General features: G+C 33.4%; 3 protein-coding genes across 5 annotated transcripts in view; 2 read left to right on the top strand and 1 right to left on the bottom strand.

The window, feature by feature from the left end:
* LOC146997220 (cullin-5-like) overlaps positions 1-16331 on the top strand; it is a 165043-nt gene extending 148712 nt beyond the window's left edge. Inside the window, exon 4 of the mRNA XM_085817014.1 lies at positions 16268-16331. The gene's annotated coding sequence lies outside the window, so the exon portion shown is untranslated. The remainder of the gene's footprint in view (positions 1-16267) is intronic.
* The window catches only part of LOC146997217 (uncharacterized), a 440254-nt gene that overhangs the window by 326726 nt on the left and 93571 nt on the right, over positions 1-19957 (top strand). The gene's annotated exons all lie outside the window — the stretch shown is intronic.
* LOC146997219 (uncharacterized) overlaps positions 1-19957 on the bottom strand; it is a 60073-nt gene that overhangs the window by 14314 nt on the left and 25802 nt on the right. The window lies entirely within an intron of this gene.

The raw sequence follows: 19957 nt of genomic DNA, 5'->3' as shown, positions 1-19957 counted from the left end.
AAAATGCGAGCACGAAAAACCTGCAAATCTAGCAAAATTTAAGCTTTATAAATGGCACACTTTCTTACTTTCCCTTCTTAGAAAAGATAACCAGGATTTGCATCAAAAATTCCAGAGAAACGTTTTTCTACAATATGAAGTATGTGTCTGCACTTCAACAATTTATGAAATATATTATTGAAAGTGAAGGAACCGTGATTATAAGTATCTAGTAATATTACAAAAGTGAATAAGCATATATTTAAGAACAAGAAAATTTTTTAAACGGTGGCTTCCGTTGACCATGCTGATGAAATTTCCAGTCGAGCTCAATTAATCAATATTTGGGATCTCAACCTGATGGCTGCGTATGCTGAGTCGATGACTGATCATTCATTTGGACAATTTCCGCACAGGATTAAAAATTGCCTTCCTACAGACTTCTTCACTTAACGGGCCATGCGTTCAAAACACAGATTTACACGTTAACTGAAATGTATAAAAAAATTAGCGAAAACAAAAAAAGTATTTAAACGCACAATATCTCTTCGGATCTTCCTATGTTCCTGATTATTACATCTGCTGAAAACAATTTAATACGTTTAAATGCAATTACATTTCATTGAAGTGATCTATTAATTGTTTAACAGTTTTCTGCTGTTGACTTCAATAAATTTATGATGTTTGGTATTTCATTTGTTTCCAGCAACACCTAGTCTCCTTTGCAAAGAAAATTAATATTAACTTTTGTAATTAAGAAATGATTTAGATGAAAAATTAAATTGGACTGGAGGTAATGTCTCGGTTGTTTTCGTTAAAAAAAGTTGGTGCTTTCTTAATTCAAAAAATATCTCCATATATATACATAACATACATGTAATTAATTTACACACTTAAAAAAAGTATTCTTCACATGGTATCTTCAAATGGGTAGATACGATAGCTGAAAAACAAGTGTCGGACTAAAGCGGAGCTGCAAAGAGCGATTTGTTGTACTGATACTTCCGTTTATATAATTCTTGTTATTCGATGCATGTAGTTTTGTTGAAATTCGTGTTACAAATTGCTTTATTCTCTGATGTAAAAGGAATTATCCCAAATTTTATTTAGAAGATTTAAATAACGGTTTTGATCACAATACGCGGCAGTTACTAGAAAAATATCTGGATCAGTGACTATTTGACGTCATTTAAAACGCTTAATTACAGGGCCGTAGTACAATTCACAACCGGCCCCAACCCCACGGGTATAGCGATATACAATAGTGACGTGATCGAAGATTCTTTGGAAATAATCGCTGTCATCGAATGACATGCATATTCTATTTAAGTAATCATAGTTATCAGCTTTTAATATTCGTTGTGAATAATCATTGTCATCGAATAATCATTGTAAAGAATCATTCTCATCGGATAATCATCGAAAATAATCTTTGTCGTTACATAAAGGGGCATAGTAGCTGATGTATAAAGATTTGTACTCAAATTCTCATCAAAACAATCGAATATGTATTGCAATTTATCATATGATCATTATTAACAGCAATGATTCTTAAATGTCTTCGACCTACGGCTCCTAATGACGCCGAGGAAAACTTGCGCAAATGTGACAAAAAGAATATTTAAAAATACAATAAAAGCTTGAAAGGTAATAAAAATGCCTGAATTTAATTTCCTTTTATTTAAATGAAGCTTAATGTTTTGAAGGAATTTGAATATTGTACACAGGAATCAACAATATAAATATCTGTGGATTTTTGCCTCCTTGTTTTTTAATTCGTAACATCATATCTCCGGAACGGGGAGTTTGAGTTTGGAAGGAGGTACCCCCGGATTTCAAAACTTCTTGGTAAAACTTTCCGACTATTGTTATCTTCCTACGACTATCACTCGAGATATTATATAAAATTTCGGAAAACGGTAATTTTTCGTATTTATTTTTCCAAGTAGCCGAAGTCTAGCGCACTGGACATCAAAATGCTTTACTTGGAAAAATGTTGGCCGTTCTCACTTTCAAATCGTAGAGTTTGTTTAAGAGATATTTTTAAGTTAAAAAAAATATGAAATAAATAGTATTGCCAAACGTGAAACTTATTGTTATTATTATTTACGGTCATATTCTGAAGTTGAAGAAAGCACGTGATTCCATATAACGTCATTGTATGTCGAAAATCTTTCGTTAATATCAGTATTTTAAATGAATAGCTGTTTTTGGCAACTTTTATGTTTCACCTTTGGATACGTGACACGATATGCTATCGCTACGTTAATTCCTTTATTGAGATTTTGAAAATTTGTTATATTGAAATAAATTTAAATCATAACCTCCAATGTATTACCTGAAGGGTCAAAGGTCTTTGTTTCCTGAGTTGGCAAGAAAAATGTATTTACGAATCGCTGGTTGCTTGGAAAGAATGAATACATTTTCTTCATAATGAAATGTTTCTATGCATTTTATGCTATTCTAAATTTATTTATAAAAATTTAATTTCTTTTATTGTATACTTACTTTCTGAGTAGAAGTTTAAACATCTGTAGATATTTAACGTATTTTAGATGCAATGTTACTTTACTACAGTTAAATAAATTTTTTTTCCAATTTACTAAAATGTCTGAACGCAAGAAGAGAGCACAAATGGTACAGCGAGCTACAGAAAAATGAAGTAAAAAACACTAGGAGACTCAACAGGCAAGTACAATAAAATTTGCGAGCTTCAAAAATGAATGAAGACACAACTAGAAACTCAGCAGGCAAGCATAGTGACAAGACAGCTTACTCATTCAAGAAACTGAAGAAGAAACGAATAGGAGTTCCAGCAGACAAGCAGCAACTCAAGAAACTTCGCGTGCTCAAACTGTATCAGAAACTAGTAGAAAACACAAAAGACATTCAGAAAACCAAGAAACACTGCGTGCTCCGGAAAGGGAAGCAGAAGGGAAACGGAGGCCCATTAGGCAAGTGGAACGTCAACAGACCATGCGCGATGAATAGAAGAAGTAGCAAGTAAACGAAGGATACAAGACTCTCCGCGTCAGCGTCAGATTCGACAGGAAATAACAGAACAGCTCAAGAACCTATATAAACAACTCAAGACGCTGCAGTTTACGGACAATTTTTGTTCGAAGTGGCAGAGCGTATACGAGGGAACAAGCTTCTCATGAACGCATCAAGACATACACGTAGTACTCTTCACAATGCAGGAAGTTTACTTTGAGCAACACACTGTATACATAGAGCTCGTAGACATATATAGTAAAGATTTTGCTTTGGCAACAGCCCCCTAGTAAAATGTATGAAGTTTATATTAGCATCTCACAATACCTGAACGAAATTTTTCTATTTACTTCTTCATTTACAATTTTCTGAAATTTTTTATCAGTAATCCTGTCTATATAATATAGATATCAAAATCAGAAAAATTTAATTAATTATCTTTAAATGTATCTAAGTAATGAATACTTCGCCCCTGTTCATACCGAAAAAACATGATGTAATTGTAGATAGCTAGAAAGTAAAATGTATTCAGCAGGCTGTGCAGCAAGCGACATCTATAAATGGTGATAAAACAATAATGTTATATAATGTTATATACTGGCAGAGTTTTAAATTAAGAACATATACATCAGTGTTTTAATAATAAGAATTTTGCATCAAATTGCAAAACAAATATCTTAACTTCTGTCTTTTCATGCATAAGAGTTCAGCATTCGGAAAATTATATTTTCGTAAATGGTTTAGCAAAAATAACGAAAATTATTGCCCTGAGAAATGGATATGCTTGGTATGAATCCGAATTACGCCAAGACTACCCGTCAACGGTTGTTTTGAACACGCCCTTAATGAATATATATAACCCTTAAAAAACGTAAAGTGAGTGAATCTACTATCCGAGTGTGTCTTTATATCTTGAGTATTTAAGAAATGCATTTATCTATCTGGATAAAGCTAACGCTATTGCCTGAATAACAACGTTTATTTAACACTTGATATTACCAACTTCATATATATCTTGAAATAAAACATAAATTTCCTAATCAGATACTACCAATTGCAGAAAAAATACAAAAATAATGGAATTTCTAATAACACTACAAGTAACATACCGAGGAATAAATTGCGCAGCAAAACTGATGCAATCTACAATATATATACCAAAAAATTTATGTACCGCAATAGAAATGCAAAAGAATGAGAAATGAAACTATCATGAGATTTATAATGAAAAATTTACCATAAACTATTGATATATGTTAATAAATATATGCTTTTAATACTATTTATTTAAATATGCTGAAACTTTCATAATATTCATTACTTACGAACGCTTTTTCATCCATCGAAACATAGCACAAGCCATTCTCAATTCAGTGCTGGTGCACGTCAATAAAATAAGGATAAATCCAAATTTTTACAAAAAATCAATCGCCTTGACTCGTTTCTCAGAAAACGTATGTCTACAAATGCAGTATTAATATATCACATCAATATAATTCGGGATCATAAAATCTCCAAACAACGCATTAAACGCAAAAAATCGCATTAAGGCAGAATGAAGAATTTTCACTCTTACAATGGCTTTTACAACAATATACAATAGAATCTAATTTCTAAACTAAGTGTTCATTGTTACACCATATTTAATTTTTGGGGAATCTTTCATGGTTGTTCAGTAATTCTAACTGTTAACTGGTATAAAAAGAATTATGATTTCATATATATGCACAGACTTATATATGTATTATATTAACACGTATCTGTAGTAACATACATCATCTTATATTATATGTATTCGCATAATTCTAAATTAATTATACTAGTCAACATATTTTATATATTGATAGCATCAGACTTTTAAAATTATTTATTACTATCTGCTTGCTAACGATTATATAATTACGCACAGTGGTACCTCGACATACGTGTTTAATTCGTTTCGTAACTTTGCTCGTATGTCAAATTGCTCGTATCTCAAAGCAATTTTCCACATTGAAATTAATCGAAATCCCATTAATCCGTTCCAGATCCCAAAACACGACCTCAGTTGTTTGTTAAGTGTTTTTAAGTAAGAATCAAAAACAAGAAGAAACATTTATTTATAAATAACAAATACATATTCTATAAAAACATAATTAAAAGAAAAAGTGAAGTGCCTACGGAAGAGCTTAATTTTTGTCACTGGTCTTCGCTTTTTTCGTCATGATCTGCTTATTTCCACCCGCAGATCATTTAAAAAAACTTTCCAAGGAGGTTTGTTTCTTCTTCCGTGTCAAGGATGCACGGCTAGTTGCAACGTTTTCGCGGTGATTTTTATCCACGCACTCTACAACTTTCTCCCACATTCCCAAGACCTGTTTTATATCTCTTGTAGCGATAACCTCCTCCACCTCTGGCTCCTCTTCAAAACTAATTTTTCGTTAACACAACGTATGCTGTTGCAAATACAGATCGTGTAACTCCTCGGTTGTCAGCTCCTGAGACTGTTGTTCGATGAGTTCGTTCACATCTCTCCCATCCACCTCCAGACTCATGGATTTTCCCAGAGAAACAAGCTCCTCTACCTATGCGACTTTGGGTTCCAATCCTTCGAAGGCCCTTTCAGCAACAGCCTCAGGCCACAGCTTCTTCCGTGCAGAGGTTAAGGTCCTCGTTGTAACACCCAGCCAGGCCTGATCAATAATTCCTAGGCATATGACGATCTTAAAGTGGCCTTTCCAGAACTCTCGAAGGGTAAGGTTTGTGTTCTCCGTCACCTCAAAGCAGCCCCAAAAAATGTGCTTGGTGTACAATTTCTTAAAATTAGATATCACCTGCTGATCCATCGTCTGCAGGATAGGAGTGGTGTTGGGTGGTAGGTAGGGAACTTTTATATACTTGAACTATTAGAGTAAATCAACTTCGTGATTTGGTGGGTGAGTAGGGGCATTGTCGAGGAAGAGAAGGGCTTGCATGGGTAGGTTGTTTTTCTGTGGGTATTTTTTAACAGAAGGGCCAAACACCAGGTTTATCCACTTCACAAAGAATTTCCTGGTGACCCAAGCCTTCGGATTTGTCATCCACATACCTGGCAGATTTTCTTTTGAAATATTATATGACTTAAAGACTCTGGGATTTTCCGAATGGTATACTAGCAGAGGCTTGATTTTACAGTCGCCAATGTCATTGGCGCAAATTACTAGAGTTAATCTATCCTTCATGGGTTTGTGACCTGGCATCGTCTTCTGCTCTGCCGTTATGTAAGTTCTATTCGCCATCCTTTTCTAGAAAAATACTGTATCGTCACAGTTAAAGACTTGCTGGGGGGATGTATGCTTTGGCTAGTATCAGTTCGGAAAACATTTTGATGTGAACCTCAGCTGCCTTCACATCGGAACTTGCTGCCTCACCATGTCTGAGGACGGAGTGAATGCCGGTCCTTTTCCTAAAGATGTCAAGCCAGCCCTACTGGATTTAAACAAGTCTTCCGATTCCTCATTTTTAGAAGTGTGTGGGATCTTCTTTAGCAAATAACCGTAAATTGCTCGTGCCTTCTCACATATGAAGCTTTATGTTAAGGTTCCTCCTTGAAGCTGCTCCTCTCTCACCCACCCCATCAGTAGTTTCTCCATCTATTCACGGAGAGAGGTCCAGAGTTTAGACATTATTTTATCGGCCTTAGATGGCGTTATACCCTTTATCAACTCCTTTTTTTTAAGCACAGTACATATCATTGATGTGCTACGACCGTACATCATCGCCAAGTCAATTACTCGCACACCTTGCTCATGGTTTTCTATGATTTCACGCTGTAATTCAATAGACATCATCTTATTCTTTGTACCCATGGTTATAAAAATAAATATGATAATGTTTTCTAAATGTACAAAAAGCAAAAAGCGCCAACCCAGCTTATCAAATATGCTTCCAAAACGAGGGAAACAAGCACACAGACTGAGATCTTGTCTGAGGTGGGAGAAACTGTTAGACGCTGCATCTAAATATAAATAACCATCGTCTTCACTGCCGAAACCCTCTAAACTATTCTATAAATCACTATCATATCAGCTATAAAATCGTCATTAGCCAAATCTATATCATCATCAAAATCATCTAAATATTCCTCACCACACAAAACACATCATGATTTTAAACCATCGTATCTCTATCACCATCGTCAGAATAAAATAAACCACCATCACACAAATCACATCATCATTCCATACTAATCAATCGAAACTATATATCATATACACCATCATCATTGAAGTCGTCAAATAATAAAATCACCTGAATACAAAGTACTATCACCTAAAGTTTTATTACCATCATACTCATTTAATCACATTCTTCATCACTATAACATATAATCACGATAACTTAAATAAAAAATCATCAGCAGTTAGTATAAATCCTCATCCTTAAAATACCAGCTAAATTATTTAAATCATCATCATTTAAATCAAGATTTTTTTGGTGTTTCGCTAGTATAACATCAAAACGAACCAGTTTCATTTAGGTACAGACATGTACAGGTAAAAGTGTTGGAGCTTCATTAAAGATTGCACAGGTATACATCCCAATAACTAACCGAATACAGCACGGAGGGAAGGCCAGAAGAGGAAGAATCCTACTGGTAGTTCTTTAAAGAGAGATTTAGAAGTTAGTTTTTAAGTGAGGAGGACAAAAAGGGAGAACGGGTTATAGAAGAAATGAAGAAATCTAGAAAAAGGTTCATTAGAAAGTAGTAATAATATTGTAGTGGCTAAATCAATTATTAGCCCACCGGATGAGTCCAGATCTCGAAACTTTGTGCTGCTGGGAAAGGAGGGAAATCTAATAAAACAAGTTTTATATCAAGCTTGTACAGAATACCAGCAGCTTAGCTGCCAGCCTTCGTCTGGCTTTTAAATGTACCGGGAAAATGGCTGAAAGAAACACCAATTTTTAAACTTGAAAACAGCGTAGAATTTTACTCTGCAGAACGACTTCATAAAAAAAAAGTTATTACGTATAACAAAATTACCATGAAATAAGCAATATCCCTTAATACAAATATTAATGATCTTAATAAATAAATTAACCAACTTCCCTTTGCAAAATCTTAAGAACTCAAATGGTATAAAGGAGGTTAAGAACTTTGTTTCCTAAAAAAATCACTCAAAACTTTTCAGTATCTTAAAATCAGTGAAATGAGCAACAAAGAACACAAAAGAATACAAAAATCAAAAAAATTCTGGAAAGCAAAGTATAATTAATGATAATGCAAAGTATAATTAATGATATCCCTTGTAATGTTGCGCGCTTCCAACCTGCACGCAACAATAGTGGTGACTGCTAACAACTGGAAAGTAGACAAATTCTTGAGAAGGGTTTAAATCCCTTTTTATTCAACTTTAGAAATTACAAATGCGTGCTCTTGACGCTCGCAAACTACGCCGACCCGGCGGTAAAATAAAAATAAAAAACTAAAAAAAGAATAATAACATGTGACTAACTACGAGGCTCTCTATACGTAACTAACCTCACCGCGTTCTAAGATACCGCTAATAATTCAGCAAACTTCTGAATATTACGTTGAAAAATTAACAACAAGAACTTAAACGCGTGTTTCTTCAATTTCTAACTAGCCACCTCCACGCTCGTGCAGCAAGAAACACACTTTCGAACTCGTTTCCCTTCTATTTAACTCAGATTACTTCCGCTGACAATTTGAATCCTTTGCGCGTTCTACTAAAATTTACATACTCTGGCATTGGCAATTCCAGGGGAAAGTAAGGCTTAACAGGAAAGATAGTTTAAACTTAAAATAAATATTAGTTAAAATAAATATAAACCCTACATTTCCCGCTGCCAGAATTTGGAAAACTTGGAAGCAGGTCCTAGAAACGACCTATTGGAAAGTTTCCACAATTCTGATCTAAATTTTAAGAGCCTCGTTGACATAAAAAAAAATCTGTTATCTCACAAAAGGTAGAACAAATTTCTGTAGATACTTATTTAATTCTCTCTTCTTACAGCAACCTTTCCCGGACTTCAGCAATCAATCTGTTCTCTTCCTTCCAGTATCTGGAAGGAATAAGTATCAGTATCTTTCTAAATACATTATAATTTACACTTTCTTGACACTGAATAAGTTTTTGTTTTTGAACGATTTATTTTCCTTAGTTACTGCTTAATTCACATTCATTCAAGTATTCAAACATGAATTTAACTTTACCCTGGCTCTCCACCATGTGAGGAGTCAAACGGGAATATTCGTGTTTTAGTATTGCAACACTTCTCCTAACCACAATGATTTGTTAGAATTCAACGACCAAATAGACACACCTTACTCGACATTATACAAGTCGATGAGCTACTTTAACATTCTTAAAATTCAAGTGTAGGTGGAGAACATTACAAAACACATTCATTCTAAATTCCCCCTCATTTATCTATAGACATGCAGGCTTTCGCTCTAAAGCATGATTTTATCTACAGTTTAATAATTAAATTTGAATTCATTGCTTTTGAGCATTTACTTTTAGCATCTAAAATTTTATGCTTCTAGACTAAATTCTACTTTTACATAACTTTCAAGCATTTACGTATATTTACAAAATTCTAATACATATGATTTTTACAATTTACCATAAAATGAATAAGAGAAAAATAAATTTTTACTTTACTCATTCTTCGCCAAGCTGGAGGCACTGAAACTAAAGTTGTTATTAATACAAGAATACGAAGTTATTTTTATCTTCGGCCAAATTCTGGCTTTAAGATAAAAGAATTAGTCTTTCGACCAACAGAAACTGCTTGTTCCTAGATTTTATACTTAAAGAAAATAATACTTTTGCATTAGCTAAATAAAGTAAAATAAAAGTAAATCTCAACCGAAACACATTGACTTTCGTCAAAACATAGAACTTTGTATTTGCGCATAACATTTCGGAACAAAAGAAAAAAAATGTTATAGAAGATTTTAACTTATCTTTGAGTTTTCGATGATTGTAACTCCGACATTCTCTTCTGGCAGAACTGCTCCCATGTTATAGATTCCAATTTTTTCTCTTGGCTTCTTTTTTTTGTTATTGTTGCTTCTTTGTCTTTGAGTATGGTAGTAAAGTCATGCTGCGATAATGATGTTAATGTCACACTGCGACTTTTGTATAACTTCACAAAGTGACATAAATTTAATTGCTTTAAAGCAGCGGTTCTCAACCTTTTGACTAACACATACCATCTAAACAAAAATTTAAAAACCTTAGTACAACCAGTATAATTATTGTACATTTTATAATACTTATTCAGTTTCTCAATATAAATAGAAAAAATAAATGTTTTGCCATTTGCACAAGCTATTGGCTATCTGTATTAAATAGGCACACATAAAAAATATTAATTAAGAATTGGTTACCATTTTAATTATCAAAATTTAAGTTATATACTTAAATTTAGTGTAAAATTTGGGCCTGTTTAAGAGAGATCAATTTCTTTGTCTGGCCTTATTTCACTTAGCTTTAAGTGTGATCCACTTTTAATTTTATTCTGTATTTATTTTTCAAATAAAACATGGAAGAAAATCCTTGTTCACACAAATAGGTTGTGCGAAAAGGCAATAAAAATTTAGCTTTATTTGAAATGCCTTTAAATTCTTTTTTTCGGTGTAGCCAAAAGTTGTTATTTATGAAATCTTCAGTGGAAGTGCAATCACAGGAATTTTCTAACAATTGTTCTTTTTTTCTTCATAGAATTTTTGAACTTTGTTTCTTTGCCTACCACCTATTTTTTATCTTGTGTACCACCTGTTGAGAATTGCTGCTTTAAAGATCTGTGTGGGTGTCGCACAGTGTTACATTAGTTTAATCAGTATAATGTCGCAATAGCAGTATTTCAGACATCTCCTCCAGTAAAACTGATAACAGCAGAAAAGCGTTTTATTGATCCAGTAAGAAGTTACTCTTCCAGTTATTAAAATCTTACTGGAATCTTTGGAATTTTTTAATTATTGAATATAGTCATCACAATCATATCAGATTTCCTCAGTGATTATTGTTATATCTCATTGTATTGAAATTATATAACAGATGCGTTTATGATTAATTTACATTTTTATGTAAAACTTTGCTCTCATAAATTGCTATAAAACTATATGCTCATACTTTTTGTGTATCACTTTTGTGTACTTGCGTGTATTGCTATAAAACATATGCTAATAGTTTTTGTGCAAATAAAACTTACATTTCTTCATTCAAATATTTAGTATAGCCAATAACTACAGTGAGCATAGTTATGTGAATGAAATTAAGCATATAAAACAATTTGTTTTCCAATAAATGTAAGAAAGTTTTAAATAGCAAATTTTCTAGTGTATAAGACGCACTTTTTTTCTTTGAAAATAAGTCGGAAAAAAAAAGGAGGTGCATCTTGTATGTCGATACTCAGTTTTTGATTGCATTAATTTCTGGAAATTTCCTCTTTTTTTGGAGTTATGTGATTTTTTTCTTGTTTCCTTGCGATGTGTGGGAATATTACAGTTACGGAGAGCTTAGTAAATGTGCATCTGGCATGAAAACTGCAATTTTTGCGAACGACTTTTAAGTGTGGGAAATTTCAACTGTTTGGTGTTTCTTAAGTTTGTTGGCAAATTATGGTTCAAAAACAATGTTGAAATTGCTGTAACAAAGCATGCAAGCTGGATGCAGGCTTCAAATTTTGAGGTTACACCATCAAGAAGAAGGGGAAGGCCTAACATTTGGAAAGTTTGTGAATGGGTCAAAGCATCTTGGGATGCTGTGAAAACAGAGGCAGAGGTTAAATCATGTATGAAGTGTGGCATTATTAATACACTGGATGGTACAGAGGACAGTCTGTTGTATGAGGACTCGAATGCTGATTTAGGAGAGGTTTCAAGTGACTTTTCATTTAGCTATGGTGATGAGTGTTTAGGTTTTGATGAAGAAAATTAAAAGCTCTTCCCCAGATGAATTGTGGGTATAAAGTATTACTTTGTATTTATATTTAAAATACTGTAAATTCATTATAATGAAATGTGTATAAAAAAAGGGGGATGTGCCTTATGCGCCTGCAATTACGGTAATAAAGATATAAAAATATCCATTCACTTAAGAGAAACTTAAATTCATTTCCTGCAAAAATTTTAAAAGATCCTTTTAATATATTTAATGCAGCCTTTTCTTAATTAATAAGAAGTTAATATTGTTAATAACATATTTTATTTACATCGGCAATTCTGTCAATGTATACATGTTTTTCGAATGGCCTTTCATCGAATTTTACAAAATATGACTCGTATTCATAATATAAGTTTACGATGTCTCCTTCAGCCTCATGAAATTAAACAAAATATGCATTATTATTATAAAAAATTATAATGCTATTATATGCATTGAGATGAGCAGTCACTGGCAAGAGTTTTAAAGCTATTTATTAAATTTTAAATTACTTTAAAATTGAAAGAAAGCTCCAAATTTTTAAATAGGTACTAAACATTTTGATGATTGTTTGATTTACTATTTTGAAGCTTTATTATTTATCATTTATACTTTTATTATTTTTGAAACTCGGACGCTTCCAAACATATGAATTTATAATACTTACAATTCAGTAAAAACAAATACAAACTTAAAATTTTAGATTCTAAGCTTTCAAGACAGCTTCTGTACACAAAAGTACTCGCTGTTATACACTCATGTCCATAAATTAAGGATAATGCAAACTCAGGCAAAGGAAAAGTTAGAAGCAAAACAAATTTGACTTATTTGTAAAGCTTATTTATTAAACAAAAGGTAAAGAGCAAAAACAGATGCTATATGTTTGATATTATTAAAAAAATTAGCGATTTTTTTTCTCCCTGGAGCAAATTACCAAAAAAAAAAAAAAAAAAAAAAAAACTTATTTACAAAAAACCAATATTACATGGTTGGTTTGATTGTTAATACATTGTATGTCTCCCAGACGATGCAATACAGTCCGTACAACGCCTAGGCATCTGAGTATCAAATTATCGATCTGATCTTGGGGGATATTACATCACTCAAAAAGCAATGCACTCCGAAGTTCCGATAGACATGTAGAAGGAGGTTGACGGGCTGCAACTCGTCGGCCAAGCATGTCCCACACGTGTTCTACTGGTTCAAGTCTGGTGAGAATGCTGGCCAGTCTGTACGGGTGATATCCTCCGATTGAAGGCATTCGCTTACGATATTTGCACGGTGAGGACTGGCGTTGTCATCCATAAACAAATTGTGTGCCCATGGCACCCCGAAACAAATGTACATGTTGTTCCAGAATGACGTCCCGATAGATATGGCTTGTCATGATTCCAATTTGAACATGAAGGTCAGTTCTGGAACCCAGAATAATTCCACCCCAAACGAGCACTCCTACACCACCGTGACGGTGTCGTTCAATGATGCTTTCTTGGTGGTAACGAATACCTGGAGCTCTCCATATGAAAGTCCGGCGAGAATCAGACTGCAAGCTAAACCTGGACTCGTCGGAAAACATCACACAAGCCCACTGTTGCGGTGTCCACAGTGCATGCTCTCTACTCCAGGCTAACCGCAGGCGACAGTGAGTTGCAGTAAGTGGAACGCATCTGACAGGTCTACGAACATATAAACCAATCTGCCCTAAGCGTCTGTACACGGTCTGCCTTGAAATTGTCGTACCAGTGGCTGAAGAGAGCTGACGAGGCAGGTCTCAGGCTGTGCTCCACCTGTTTGTTTTGGCAGTAACTGCCAAATACCGGTCCTTATTCGGCGCTGTAACTCTGGGGCGACCTGTGCTGTAACGTCTACTCACATTACCATCATCTCCAGTATCGGAAATTGTGTTTGACATAATCGAAAGTTCCAACTTACTTTTATTAAATTGCTCTAATAGTCTAAAAGAAAATAATAAACCGTATCCAATTAGAAGATTAAGGAACAACACAATCTGCAACATTAACTGAAATAGATTATTTTAGCTTAGCTTATACCGTCCGTTATACATTAAACGCGCATGCGTAAACGTATTATGCATATGCGTAAACGCATGCGCGGAAAATTTGTAGCTTTGAGGTCCGGATTATAGATCATTCCGGATTATGGATGTCCGGATTAAAGACTTTTGACTGCACTTTCTTCAATACATAACCCGAACAAAGAATCGAAATTGGAATTTATCTTTGTCTCGAACACTTTAAACTTATTCTTCAGCACTTCCAAATCACTTCTTTGGATATTTTTGTCGGCAACGTTTTGTTTTAACTTTGTTTTCAATGTATGTTTTTTCGCTGATATCTCCTTTAGTGACTTTTTAATTACCAAAAGTCAATAAACAAATAAAGAGCTTCAGAAAGAGGGATGGTACTTACTTTTTTGTTTCTACAGAACTTCAATCTGAAAGTATCCTATGTAATTCTTCATTTCACAAAACCGAAAGTAATATCACAGTCTCATAAACTTCATTAGCTGTTCCGGCTCTGACCGCCTAAACAATTAATTAAACAACGTTGAACAATTTAATTAATTGTAACAAATTGCCTCAGGCTCTTTTATAAGTATTAGTTTATGTTTTATAAAAATTTAGCAAATTTTTGATTAAGAAACATATTTTTAAGGCAAGCAGTGTAATTAATAAAACATTTGTATTTTAAGTGTGCAAGACAGTCTGTCTGAAATTGTAGCTTTTAAATACTTTTAGTCCAAAGTAGCATTAGCCCAAACATCTAATGATTGTCTGTAAATGAAAAAAATTGCCCGTGTGGACCTAATTTTTATCCTATAAAATCTGAGATTGTTTTCATTATTTATTTGAGGGGTACTGAACCCAAGGTTTGCATAACTTTTCAACCACAAGGTTTGTGCTTACATTATTTTCTTATTTTTTATAAAAAGTTTTAGAAAAGTATTTAAAATAAATGGATCTTATATCGAGTTAAAGAAAGTGCTTACAGATTGTATTTTTTAAATAAGCTAATTATCTTTAAGATAAATGCTATTATTTTTTTATGATGACAATAATAGGAAAATAAGGGGAATAAAGTCTCCTGAATATTTCTTTTTGCAGAGTTATTTATATTAAAATAAATTTCATAATCCTTAATTTTATTTGCATGAATTTCACATATTTCATAAAAAAACAGATGCATATTTGTATCCTATAAAATAATTTGTTAAAATTCTACAGGATATTTGAGTGGGCTTCCCAGACACTGTTATTTCATAAAATAACAAGCAAATATTTATATTGTATACATCAATGCCTTTAAAGATTACGTTATTTCATGTAATTGTAAGATACCTGTTTAAGTATTTATTCCATGCTAAAAGAAATTATTTGTAAATTAGGTGATATTAATTTCTTTAAAAGTAATTCATGGGTTCAGTGCAAATTGCATTTTATTTTATAGAAGAAATTTTGTTTCACAAACTTTTTGCATACACAAAGCTTTCGGTCGAAGGCTTCTTAGTATTTTTCGGTTTCGGCACGAAAATCGCCTACAGGTCGGCAGATAGTGTGGCTGGATACGAGGTTTTTATTTATGAACCTCACGCTGTAACATCTTTCTCTATTGATTGCTATTTCCCTACTGCCAGTTGCCGCATTCATTCGAAACCATTTCGTATTTATCAAAATCTGACAAGAATATTCTGCGTGTCGTGATTTGGAAAGCCATCTTTCAATACGAAATAATCCGTAGATACACCTAGAAGATTAAAGGTGCCATTTAGTTGTTGAGTTATCGATGAAATGGTTTCATTTCATGGTTCTTGGACTATAGTTTAAGCCTAATTTTCTATCACGAATGAGGCCCACCAGCGGCCGAGCGGTGGAGTCACCGAACGCTGGTAGTCGGTCCGAGGTTCGAATCCCAGGAACGGGCTGGGCGTTTTCGTGGTTTTCCCCATGTGTAACGTGTATACAAGCCAGTTTCCCTTAGAAAGTGCTCCACAAAGGCACAGGCAGATAGCCCTTGAGGCTTTGTCATAATCACACACAATCATGAATGATGCCTTTTCTTTGTCAAAATTTTATTGCAAATTTTTCATCTCTAGCAATTTCTAAATAGATAGATTCGATGCACTTTTAAAAAGTTTAAAAAGTATACCAGTATTTCAGTGGTAAATTAAAATTTAGAGCTATCTAAATTTATGTGCAGTCATAATTCACTTGCATTTAGAAGTATCTAAATTTATGTGATGTCAATTTATGATTTAAATGGATGTGTGTGCCAAGTTTGGTGCTTTTATGCATGTACTGTCACTGTGGTTTATTATGGTCTCGGTAATAAAATTGTACCTATTTTTGTTTATTATAGGAATGCGAAGCGCCCAAGAAGAGGATGTGAGCAAACAGGCCCTGTGGATGTGGAGGCTGAGAGGTAAGATACCAATTTTTTCTCTTGGCTTCTTTTTTTTGTTATTGTTGCTTCTTTGTCTTTGAGTATGGTAGTAAAGTCATGCTGCGATAATGATGTTAATGTCACACTGCGACTTTTGTATAACTTCACAAAGTGACATAAATTTAATTGCTTTAAAGCAGCGGTTCTCAACCTTTTGACTAACACATACCATCTAAACAAAAATTTAAAAACCTTAGTACAACCAGTATGATTATTGTACATTTTATAATACTTATTCAGTTTCTCAATATAAATAGAAAAAATAAATGTTTTGCCATTTGCACAAGCTATTGGCTATCTGTATTAAATAGGCACACATAAAAAATATTAATTAAGAATTGGTTACCATTTTAATTATCAAAATTTAAGTTATATACTTAAATTTAGTGTAAAATTTGGGCCTGTTTAAGAGAGATCAATTTCTTTGTCTGGCCTTATTTCACTTAGCTTTAAGTGTGATCCACTTTTAATTTTATTCTGTATTTATTTTTCAAATAAAACATGGAAGAAAATCCTTGTTCACACAAATAGGTTGTGCGAAAAGGCAATAAAAATTTAGCTTTATTTGAAATGCCTTTAAATTCTTTTTTTCGGTGTAGCCAAAAGTTGTTATTTATGAAATCTTCAGTGGAAGTGCAATCACAGGAATTTTCTAACAATTGTTCTTTTTTTCTTCATAGAATTTTTGAACTTTGTTTCTTTGCCTACCACCTATTTTTTATCTTGTGTACCACCTGTTGAGAATTGCTGCTTTAAAGATCTGTGTGGGTGTCGCACAGTGTTACATTAGTTTAATCAGTATAATGTCGCAATAGCAGTATTTCAGACATCTCCTCCAGTAAAACTGATAACAGCAGAAAAGCGTTTTATTGATCCAGTAAGAAGTTACTCTTCCAGTTATTAAAATCTTACTGGAATCTTTGGAATTTTTTAATTATTGAATATAGTCATCACAATCATATCAGATTTCCTCAGTGATTATTGTTATATCTCATTGTATTGAAATTATATAACAGATGCGTTTATGATTCATTTACATTTTTATGTAAAACTTTGCTCTCATAAATTGCTATAAAACTATATGCTCATAGTTTTTGTGTATCACTTTTGTGTACTTGCGTGTATTGCTATAAAACACATGCTAATAGTTTTTGTGCAAATAAAACTTACATTTCTTCATTCAAATATTTAGTATAGCCAATAACTACAGTGAGCATAGTTATGTGAATGAAATTAAGCATATAAAACAATTTGTTTTCCAATAAATGTAAGAAAGTTTTAAATAGCAAATTTTCTAGTGTATAAGACGCACTTTTTTTCTTTGAAAATAAGTCGGGAAAAAAAGGAGGTGCATCTTGTATGTCGATACTCAGTTTTTGATTGCATTAATTTCTGGAAATTTCCTCTTTTTTTGGAGTTATGTGATTTTTTTCTTGTTTCCTTGCGATGTGTGGGAATATTACAGTTACGGAGAGCTTAGTAAATGTGCATCTGGCATGAAAACTGCAATTTTTGCGAACGACTTTTAAGTGTGGGAAATTTCAACTGTTTGGTGTTTCTTAAGTTTGTTGGCAAATTATGGTTCAAAAACAATGTTGAAATTGCTGTAACAAAGCATGCAAGCTGGATGCAGGCTTCAAATTTTGAGGTTACACCATCAAGAAGAAGAGGAAGGCCTAACATTTGGAAAGTTTGTGAATGGGTCAAAGCATCTTGGGATGCTGTGAAAACAGAGGCAGAGGTTAAATCATGTATGAAGTGTGGCATTATTAATACACTGGATGGTACAGAGGACAATCTGTTGTATGAGGACTCGAATGCTGATTTAGGAGAGGTTTCAAGTGACTTTTCATTTAGCTATGGTGATGAGTGTTTAGGTTTTGATGAAGAAAATTAAAAGCTCTTCCCCAGATGAATTGTGGGTATAAAGTATTACTTTGTATTTATATTTAAAATACTGTAAATTCATTATAATGAAATGTGTATAAAAAAAGGGGGATGTGCCTTATGCGCCTGCAAATACGGTAATAAAGATATAAAAATATCCATTCACTTAAGAGAAACTTAAATTCATTTCCTGCAAAAATTTTAAAAGATCCTTTTAATATATTTAATGCAGCCTTTTCTTAATTAATAAGAAGTTAATATTGTTAATAACATATTTTATTTATATCGGCAATTCTGTCAATGTATACATGTTTTTCGAATGGCCTTTCATCGAATTTTACAAAATATGACTCGTATTCATAATATAAGTTTACAATGTCTCCTTCAGCCTCATGAAATTAAACAAAATATGCATTATTATTATAAAAAATTATAATGCTATTATATGCATTGAGATGAGCAGTGACTGGCAAGAGTTTTAAAGCTATTTATTAAATTTTAAATTACTTTAAAATTGAAAAAAAGCTCCAAATTTTTAAATAGGTACTAAACATTTTGATGATTGTTTGATTTACTATTTTGAAGCTTTATTATTTATCATTTATACTTTTATTATTTTTGAAACTCGGACGCTTCCAAACATATGAATTTATAATACTTACAATTCAGTAAAAACAAATGCAAACTTAAAATTTTAGATTCTAAGCTTTCAAGACAGCTTCTGTACACAAAAGTACTCGCTGTTATACACTCATGTCCATAAATTAAGGATAATGCAAAATCAGGCAAAGGAAAAGTTAGAAGCAAAACAAATTTGACTTATTTGTAAAGCTTATTTATTAAACAAAAGGTAAAGAGCAAAAACAGATGCTATATGTTTGATATTATTAAAAAAATTAGCGATTTTTTTTTCTCCCTGGAGCAAATTACCAAAAAAAAAAAAAAAAAAAAAAAAAACTTATTTACAAAAAACCAATATTACATGGTTGGTTTGATTGTTAATACATTGTATGTCTCCCAGACGATGCAATACAGTCCGTACAACGCCTAGGCATCTGAGTATCAAATTATCGATCTGATCTTGGGGGATATTACATCACTCAAAAAGCAATGCACTCCGAAGTTCCGGTAGACATGTAGAAGGAAGTTGACGGGCTGCAACTCGTCGGCCAAGCATGTCCCACACGTGTTCTACTGGTTCAAGTCTGGTGAGAATGCTGGCCAGTCTGTACGGGGGATATCCTCCGATTGAAGGCATTCGCTTACGATATTTGCACGGTGAGGACTGGCGTTGTCATCCATAAACAAATTGTGTGCCCATGGCACCCCGAAACAAATGTACATGTTGTTCCAGAATGACGTCCCGATAGATATGGCTTGTCATGATTCCAATTTGAACATGAAGGTCAGTTCTGGAACCCAGAATAATTCCACCCCAAACGAGCACTCTTACACCACTGTAACGGTGTCGTTCAATGATGCTTTCTTGGTGGTAACGAATACCTGGAGCTCTCCATATGAAAGTCCGGCGAGAATCAGACTGCAAGCTAAACCTGGACTCGTCGGAAAACATCACACAAGCCCACTGTTGCGGTGTCCACAGTGCATGCTCTCTACTCCAGGCTAACCGCAGGCGACAGTGAGTTGCAGTAAGTGGAACGCATCTGACAGGTCTACGAACATATAAACCAATCTGCCCTAAGCGTCTGTACACGGTCT

This window comes from Stegodyphus dumicola, chromosome 5 (genome assembly GCF_044657685.1).
Source record: "Stegodyphus dumicola isolate Sdum_Otavi_A_Nest chromosome 5, ASM4465768v1".
Classification (NCBI taxonomy): Eukaryota; Metazoa; Arthropoda; class Arachnida; order Araneae; family Eresidae; genus Stegodyphus; species Stegodyphus dumicola.
Note: the sequence above shows the minus strand (reverse complement) of the source record. Positions and strands in the feature narration are given on the sequence as shown.